General features: G+C 40.2%; 1 long non-coding RNA gene across 1 annotated transcript; it reads left to right on the top strand.

Moving 5' to 3' along the window:
* The first annotated feature begins 2,530 nt into the window (after positions 1-2,530).
* On the top strand, positions 2,531-8,983 carry LOC129462551 (uncharacterized). The gene is made up of 4 exons (XR_008650883.2): positions 2,531-2,758; positions 3,879-4,028; positions 5,121-5,273; positions 8,090-8,983. It is a non-coding gene; the product is annotated as an uncharacterized lncRNA (long non-coding RNA).
* The last annotated feature ends 555 nt before the right edge of the window (positions 8,984-9,538 follow it).

The raw sequence follows: 9,538 nt of genomic DNA, 5'->3' as shown, positions 1-9,538 counted from the left end.
AGAAAGCTTTGGACAAAATAATAGGACAACATGCACCCCAAAGATGAGACTTGGTCTTTTTTTAAGAAGCTTAATTCACATTATTTTTCCATCATGAAAACATCTTTAGTTCTGTTTTAAGAATAATTTAAAATTCTGGAGTACTTAGAATTTTTCAAATGTAGTTTAAATATAGACAATTAATATCTTTCAACATTTTATACAAATCATATATTGGAATATAAACTTTCTTTTCAATTCTAGCTTCATATTCTGTTAAAGGAATAAACACATTTTCAATTCAAAAACACTGTTTTGAGAAGAGTTTTAAAGTTAAAAGTCTGTGCATAGTATCCCTGAAACTTCTTGAAGTTTCCCTTTGGGTGCGCAATTTTGAATCACCTGCTAATAAATGTGATCGCTTACGGCCTTAGCCCCAGAATTCACTTTTTTGAGAAAGTGCAAAGAAACGCTGAGTCTTTTTGCATCATCTCATAAGAGGAGTTAATGATGTTTATAAAATAGAGAGAATTACCCTAAGTTACTGCCTCCTAAAATCACTTTCTATGCATGCCCTGTAGGCGGGTATTGTGTTTCAACTCAAATAGCATTTCACAGATCTAAGAATCTGAGCGTAGCTTTTTGTATACATCTAAGCGCCAGGACAGAGATAGTCCTTTTTGTGCCTTCCCCTTGAGCCTTTGCCCGGTTTCTCTGAAGCTGTGCTCTTTATTTGCAGTTTTAGAGAAGGCCCCTTCAACGCAACAGGCCGGTGGAGGAGGGGGAGAGAGAAGGGCTGTCTGGGCAGTGTCCTCACTTTGTTGGCCAGCAGGAAAAGTGAGAGCGTGGAATTGTGGTGTTCAGGCTGCTTCACCTCTCTGGGAGGCATTTTCACTAGGAAAGAACAGCAGCAACAGGCACAGTGGGGCAAAGAACACGAAAGGGAAAAAGATCAACTGGCTCCTTCTAGGAGCCAGGCTGGAAAAGAGATTGCTACATGCGGATGGCTCCTGCTTATGAAGGCAGCCTGTGCCAGGGCTGATCGCCCTAGGCCTGCCTGACAGCCCCTCCCGCTTCCTTCCTGCTTTCTCCACGTGGCCGTAGCCCTGGCCCCCGGGAGCGCACAGTTCAGCCCCGGTTGCATCAGGGCACTTCTTGCCCCTGTGCACAGAGCTCTCCTGTTCCCAAGTTCGCCAGCTGTCTGGCTCTTTGTAACTCTCGATTTAGGAGTGTGTGTGTGTGTGTGTGTGTGTGTGTGTGTGTGTGTGTGTGCTGCTGCTTTGGTTTGTTTTGTGTTGTCGTTGTTGTTTTGAGACAGGGTCTCACTCTGGGGCCCAGGCCTGGGTGCAGTGGCTCGATCACAGCTCCCTGGAGCCTCGAACTCCTGGGCTCAGGCGTTGATTTAGTTCTTCGTAAGGCGCTGTGGAGTCTTCCCCCAGCGTATTTCCTATGGGGCTTGACAGCCGCCACCAAAACCCCAGAAGAAACTACCCCAGGAGGTGCAGGGTCTGGAGTTTGGGTTTGGGTGTTTGAGTGGTGGCTCTCTCCCACTTCCTCGCGTGGGAATGCGATGTCCCTTGAGCCCCACTCGGTGGCACATCCTCTCCATTTCTCCTCGCCTGCGACTGTGACAAGCCTGCGGCCGCACATTGTCAGCGATTGTGGGAAAGGGCCGCGAACCTTTCCGCCGCTCCCGGCCGCCCTAATGAGGGAACAATCGGGCTACACGGCGCTGGCGGCGGGGTCAGGCGCGGCGTCCCGCACAATGGGCGCGGCGCCCGAGCCCCTGACAGCGCCATAAATTGGCCGTGCAAAGCCGAGCGCTAGGTGGTCCCCCCTGGAGAAAAGAGCCGCCGCCGAAGGCGCGAAAAGGCGAGTCCGGGAGCCCGCCAGGGAGCGAGTGGCGCGTTTTCCAGATCACCTTGTTGGAACTTAGCGTAGCAGAGGTCAGACGCGAGGGACAATAGCAGGGTCCCTGGGTGAATTCCAGGAGGGAAGCTGAGCCCGGCTCGCAGGTCGAGCTGAATGAATGGGGTGGGAGCTGAAGTCGGGGAACCCAGGGGGCCCCAGAGTCAGAAGGTCGCGGGGTCTCAGAGCTGGAGCCCCAGGAAGCCCAGGCCAAGGCCCCCACCCTTGCCCCGGAGAGAAAGGAAATGCCCCCGGCCTGAGGGAGAGATTTCTGCTGCTCTCAGTCGGTTTTTCCCTCACTTTGTTTCTTTCTTCTTTATCTTGTTTTTTCTTTTTTAATATATTTTAGTACAGATCTTGTCAGACGGGGACAAGATGAGAAAATCACTAGATGTGGGTGTTGTTTCTCATGGAAGACATACATATAATGCAAAGTACCTTTTGAAGTGTTTTTATTTTAAACCAGAACAGTTTTCTAAGGGGAAAAATGATTTTTTTTTCAATTTCAGAGAAATAAATGACATAAGGTTGCTCTTTCTGGTTTTTATTTAGCGTCAATATGCTCTTTTTTTTTTTTTTTTTAATTTCTCCAGGGAACAGACAGAGAAATAGAGGGAGAGGGAGGGCTGGAGAGAGAGGGACTCTTACATGACGCTTTCAGTGAGCTTTTAACTGGAAAAAAAAATGTATGTTAAAAAGAGTTAGACAAAATAACACCGATAAATGTAGCCAGATATCTGGTTTTCATAGGGTGATTCAGGAGTTTCTGTTTATGGCAGGCTTAGAGCTGCCAAACTCCTTAGCCAGTCATGTTCTCCTCAGACTCATGAATTTCAATCAAATGAACCCGAAGAGTTGATTGCTAGACATGGTAACTATTTACCTCTGAAACTGTGCACGTGCTGAGGTTGAAGGAATTTCTCTTTTTCTTAATTATTTTGGAGGTCAGAATATGACCATGTAGAGGACAAAGAGTTGAACACAGGCCAGGTGATGAGCGTGGGGGTGATTTACAACTACCCTAAGCAAGAACACATTCTGCTGGGTGCTGAGCCTTTGAGGGCACCCCAAGCCCCATATCCTCTTTAAGATTTCCAAATCACATCGCACAATGACTCGCACAAGGCCCAAGCTATGCTGTTAAAAATGAGAAGACCTGGGCGCGGGGGCTCACGCCTGTAATCCCAGCACTTTGGGAGGCCGAGGCAGGTGCATCATGAGGTCAGGAGTTCGAGACCAGCCTGGTCAGCATGGTGAAACCCTGTCTCTACTAAACATACAAAAATTAGCCAGGCATGGTGGTGCATGCCTATAGTACCAGCTACTTGGGAGGCTGAGGCAGGAGAATCACTTCAACCGAGTAGGCAGAGGTTGCAGTGAGCCAAGATTGCGCCACTGCACTCCAGCCTGGGCGATAGAGGGAGATTCCATCTCAAAAAAAAAAGAGAGAGAGAGAGAGAAGAAAGACAGTGTTTATAAAGCCTGCCTTCCTGGTCTACCCCACTGGGGCTGGACAGTTTGATTTCCACAGCTCCAAGGTACAAGGTGCAAGAGTTAATGTGGTTGATTGGTCCCTAGCCTCAGCGAGAACAAGTGAGCAGAGGGGACACAAGCCAGTGATGTTGCTTGTTCAACCTGATTCCCTCCACCGTCCCAGAGGCCGGGGAACCCCCACCCCCCGCCACCCCACAGGCTTCCTCCTTTGTTGGGTAGAGAGGAGGTAGCCACACACAAAAAACAGGGTGGTGGGTAGGTAGGGAAGAGGGAACTACAAATAATCCAAAGAGGTGGCTAGAAAGGCAGAGAGGACATGATATGAGAGAGAATTATATGCTTTCATATAAAAGGCATGAGCCACTTGACTTAGGGTAATCTGAAGGAGCTTTTGTTTGTTTGATTGATTTTCCTTTTTTATTATTCCCTGAAATCTGAAGCCTAGGGTTGCCTAAAAGACGGTGGGTTCTTCTAATCTCCAGTTTTTCCTGAGGTAGGAAGAACACCGTGGAATAAGGAGAAGGAGATATGAGTAGCCTCTCCAGGAAGAATGTGACTGAATATTCTTTATACAAAACCACAAAATTAGATAAATATGTATTTAAGTGTTATTCTTGAAAGCTGGAGAAAGAAATCTTACTTCTAAGGTAAGTCGGATTAAGTTTCTCTGTTAATCTGATTGTTTGAATACACGTGACTTGCTTCCTGAGAGTGGGTAAGAATTGATAACTTCTTGGAGCAGAGAGTTACTAAAAAACCATTTGGAGGCAAAAAGAACATGGTATATGTTCTAAATTAGGGTCCTAAATTAAGTTGAACAACAATTCTGTTCATATCTTTCATGTTCTTTCCAAAGATCCCTATTAAAATTACATTTTTAAATAATTTACATAAAAGAGAAGCTTAAACTATGTCTTTTAAAATGTAGGGAAACTATCCACAAACAGTATTCTAAATAGGACAAACACAAAATTTCTTTAAAATGGAAAATGGGGGCATGAGAGAAGGAGGAGATAGGAATTTCTAAGTTGTAGCATGTTATTCTTTCTGAATACAGAATTGATTTTGACATCCACAAAATCAATATGGAAACATACACACATGCAAAGTTCCCAAACTCCCCCCAAAATCTTATCTTGAAAACAATACTAGTCCACACTTTAAGAAAACATTGCAAAGGATAATTCATTCTGTTCTTTGATTACTTAAAGCTGGAAAATCCTTTTCCACTAATAATCTGTTATTTCAACAGTTTAATTAGCATAGTTTTATACTATTTAACAGTTTTATAGTACCTGGAGTGGTTAAAAAACTTGTAGTGCCAAAATAAATTTAAAGGATCACTTGGAATTAATATCCCTACAGACTTTGCATTGTACACTGTTTAGTCACTCTCAACAATTACAAAGACTTTGAAATCACAGCACTTATTTGTGATACCATTAATATTTCTTCTTCGCCTCTTATTATGTAAACATAAGTGAGTGTACAAAAGTACATAGTTTTCCTTTTCACTTGAGTGCATTTCCCATTCCCTAAGGGAAAAGACAAGATACACTTTTGGATTCTTCAATGATGCCATTCAATTGTTTTCCATGTAAAAATCTTCAGTGATTTCTCTGTTTCCCACCTATTTCCCAGTTGTTGGAATAGTACATTTAAGTAAGGGAAGGAAAAAATAGAAGAAAAGATATTATTATTCTAACCTTGTATTATAAGCATGTCACATGTTCTTAAAGAATTGTTTAGCGAAGGAATAAGAAAATGTGATGCTTGGAAGAAAGAACACACTGCCGAGAGGCCTTGCTGCTGAGTGTGCTGAACAATAGACAACCTCTAAGGATGCTCGCCTGCAATTCTGGTTCTGCCATCAATTCACTGTATGCCTTTGGGTAAGTCACTTAACCTTTCTGGGTCTCAGTTTCCCCATGGGCAAAATGGTGGTTATTATAATAACCCTCTTACCAGTATTTTGCAAAGAACAATGATTACAAATGAATGCAAATCATCTTGTCTGTGTTAAGAATGACATACAAGTGCTAAGAAATAGCATAAGCTTGTAGTTCACAATACACTTTTCCAGAAACAACAGGCAGATGTTGCAAGCATAGAATGATAACAAGAATTAGGGACCACCAAGCCAATGACAACCAAGGGAATCCTTTCGAAAGAATTCTTGAGTCACTGGACAAAAATGGCCAAGTGGGAAAGGAGAATTAACTCTCATTTTTTAATTTAAATTATTATCAGAAGTAATGTTGGTGTAACAAACCATAACATATACTTAGTTTGAGTTAGTTTAAAATTCTTCTAGAAATATTGATTGAGCATCACATGTTTTCTATGTGGAAAGCAAATACACAACTTAGAGAAGGTATTTCACGTAAAAAAAAACAGGATGTCTTGTTTAGGATTCATAATGCGTATCTTGTTCTGTAATGCAAGAAGATTTCACAGGTAGCTTTTTAAGAGAATGAAAGAACATGTAATCATTAACTAAAAATGTTCAGTAATGCTTTACTTTAGTTTGGACCCAAGTGGAGCAGTCTTTATTTGTACTGTATTTTTTAATAAAATTGAATACTTGACATGCAATAACCTATGCTTTTGCATCCACATTTACTTCTGAAGAATCAAAATTTTCAGGTTTAAAAACAAGTTATATCTAAAAGCATGCTCAAAGTCATATACAGTCATGTATTCTTTTTAATTAAATCTCAAAGATGAAAAAATGACAAATGAAGAGCATATAATACGACAGCAAAAGTTTAATAGCCTACACACAGACAGAATTATTGCAAATCAATAAGACAAACAAGTCAGTAGGAAAAGACAGTTGGAATGAACAAGCAATTAGAAAAAATAATAAATACAATGTCTAACTCACATAGGAAAAAGTATTTAATCTAAATAATAAACTAACATTAATACTCTGTGCTATACCTCAGGTGGTAGATGAATACATTGATACTTTCTGAAGAAACAACCAGAAGTAACTATCATACACTATAAAAAGTGCTGTGCCTTTATCCCAGCCACTTCATTTCTTGGAATTTTTGGTTAAAAAAAATCATCATTATTATTATTACTGTACCCTAAGATTTAACTATAGGGATAAATATTACAGATCATTACATTGAGTAAATGGAAACAATTCTAAGTGTGCGACACTGGAGCAGTTGGTTAAATACACTATGATATATGTATACCATGCAATGTTATAAAGCTGATAGAAAAGATGCTGTGATGGAGAGGAATGAAATATCAGGCAGGATAGGGTAGCATATGCTGTAATATAACAAAAACACAAAAATGTTAGAGGCTTATAACAACCAAGATTTAGTGCTCATCATATTCCAGGTCCCTCTTGGCAGCAGGGAGCTCTGCTCCGCATCCCCTCACTGTGTGACCCAACAATACAACAGCCACCAAATCAAACATGGCTGCACCGCAACAGAGTCAAACAGCGCTCCAGAGCTGGCCTCCCCAACCTAGTAGCCACTGGCACATGTTGCTGTTGAGTACTTGAAATGGGGCTTGGGTGAATTGAGATTGCTATAAGTGCTAAATATACACCTGATTGCCAAGACTTTGTCCAAATAACAATAGTAATTATAAAAGGATATAAAATAACCTCAATACTTTTATATTGATTTCATGTTGAAATTATATTTTAAATATCTTATGTTAAAGAAGATATATTGTTAAAATTAATTTCACCTGTTTCTTGTACATTTTTAATGTGTTACTAGAAACTTTAAAATTACACACCTGACTCAAATCTGTGGGAGCCACAGTACTCTAGAGGGTCTTGCACTAGCAATTGAATGCTGCACCTCATTGGCTAGAATCAGTCACATGACCACACCCAATCTCAGGAAGGCCAGAAAATGCAATCCCACAATGCAGCTGGAAGACAGCTAATTGGAAATCAATGCTGAGACTTACCAAGAAATGCTATAGAAAGAGAAAGAGGCAGGGGGCCGGCAGGGGCCAGAACAAATTTTGGAAGGTATATTTAAGATCATCTGGGTTAAATACGTGTTACTTGACATCCAAAAATTTACTTGGATAGCCCTTGAGAATACCTCCAGGATCTAAGCAGTCAACCTCTAAAGCAACCATTAATAAAATAGAGTCATGAGACTGCCTTATAACAGCTTGTGGAGAAAGAAATGTCTCGCATATCACAATAGTGTGGACAAAGAAGAAGATCAGCAACAATTTGGGCAAAATACATACGCACACGCACATACACACACACACACAAAGACACATTCGCTAACTTTGGTTTGCTATTGATCTGCTTCTTATCTGGGCAATTCTACATAGTACACTCTAGGATACCAAGCAACTATTTGGGCAAAATACACACATACACATACAAACACACACACACACATGCACACACACACATACACAGGCAGACATTCGCACACTTTGATTTGCTATTGAGCTGCTTCTTATCTGGGCTACTCTGTGTAGTACACTCCGTGGTGAGAAGCAACAGAGATTTATTGATTGATCAGTCAATGAGTATCGTTCTCCTGAGAAAAGCTGAGAGGTCGGCAAATGTACGCAAATGTGCAGGTATGTCCCTAAGTATTGAAAACCCTGAAATACTCACTCCAAAAACTACACCATCATTGTCACTGGACACCGGAATCCCATGTGATTTTAAATTCTTTTCCCTTATCTTTATTTTCAGATCGTCTACAAGACATGAATGATGTTCAGAATTACTTGTCATGCCCTGTGCTTGGGGCTGAAAACAAGATGCAGTCACACAGATTTCAATGGCGTGTGTACTCTAGAGGCAGGCTGCCTGGGATCAAAATGCTTGCAGTATAACCATTGACAGTTTCCATAACTTATCTCTTCCCAGGTTAATCAACCTGTAAAATGGGGTAATATCTGCTCCTCCCTCATAGGGTTGTGCGTAAAAATCTGATGAGATTATAGGTGTAAAACAGTGAGAACCCACAGAAACCTTTCCATAAATGCTACCTATTATTATTAAATTCTAGCTTTCTTTCAGTTTTCAAATTTAAAGTAAAGCCTAAAATCAGCTGAGATATAGTCCAATCTCCAGCTAATGTTTGGAGAAGCATTAGTAGTATTCCCTTCATCTTTCCTCATCTGCTCCTTTTAAAGAACTCTAACTGCGAACATGCATTTATTTCCCTCATATCTGTACAAGCCATTGATTTGGAAATACAAAGACTTTCACATTTTTGCTGCTCTCTCTCCTGAATTAACACTCCACTTCTGAATTTAAGGCAGCAAAACTCCATTCAGTGTTTTAAGAGTGGGTAAAATATATAGAAATGAGAATAGCTTTGACAAGTTAACATCAATGTCAATGAGACTAGAGAAATAACATTCTGTATATGAGTGCTTTTCTTCTAAACCATCTTACCAACTTTCAAGTGATTAGACAATTTTGTTTCATTCCCTTCAAATTTACAAATTAATATTTTTAAGAGATGGAGTTAATAACCAGTTAAAAACTATAAAGGCTTCCTCAATTGAAGTTCGGAGCTTTGCCATCTAAAACTGACTTAGAGTTACAATAAAAATAGCAATATCATGCAATACTATATTTGTATTTCTCAGTTCAATTGCTTTTTATTTTCAAACAGTATGCAACTAAGACATGCCTGAGTGAAGTTTCCTAGGAGCCAAATAATTAATCCAACATTTATCTGAAATGCTGAACTAACTTGCATAATTCTTCAAATGAATATCACACCTTCGATGGGGATATACAAATTGTTTCAACCTGAGGCTTGAGAAGATGTGTCATAAAGCATTCTGATTTATCAAGAACATGTTGTAATTTGTTGCATTTGGAATGTAGCTATGTAACTTCCAGAATATTTTAATAAAATACCTGTAAAATTACACAATCAAAACTATACCTCCACCGAGCAAAGTGACAGAGATGGTACTAACATTAACAAAAGGTAAGAGAATGGTAAATTTCAAAAGATTCTAGCTGTTTCTCTACTCTCTGTACTCTTACAGTGAAATCAAGAGCTGAAAAACATTCTAGGTTTAAAACTCAATTAAAGCAAACACTTTTGACAATTATTTTACTATTTGATGTAAAAAAATAGATTTTTTTGTCTAGTGCTTTAGTTCTTTGCCTCTTTTT

The sequence above is a fragment of the Symphalangus syndactylus genome, chromosome 14 (genome assembly GCF_028878055.3).
Source record: "Symphalangus syndactylus isolate Jambi chromosome 14, NHGRI_mSymSyn1-v2.1_pri, whole genome shotgun sequence".
Lineage (NCBI taxonomy): Eukaryota > Metazoa > Chordata > Mammalia > Primates > Hylobatidae > Symphalangus > Symphalangus syndactylus.
The sequence above is the reverse complement of the archived record's forward strand: the minus strand, read 5'-3'. Positions and strand labels throughout refer to the sequence as shown.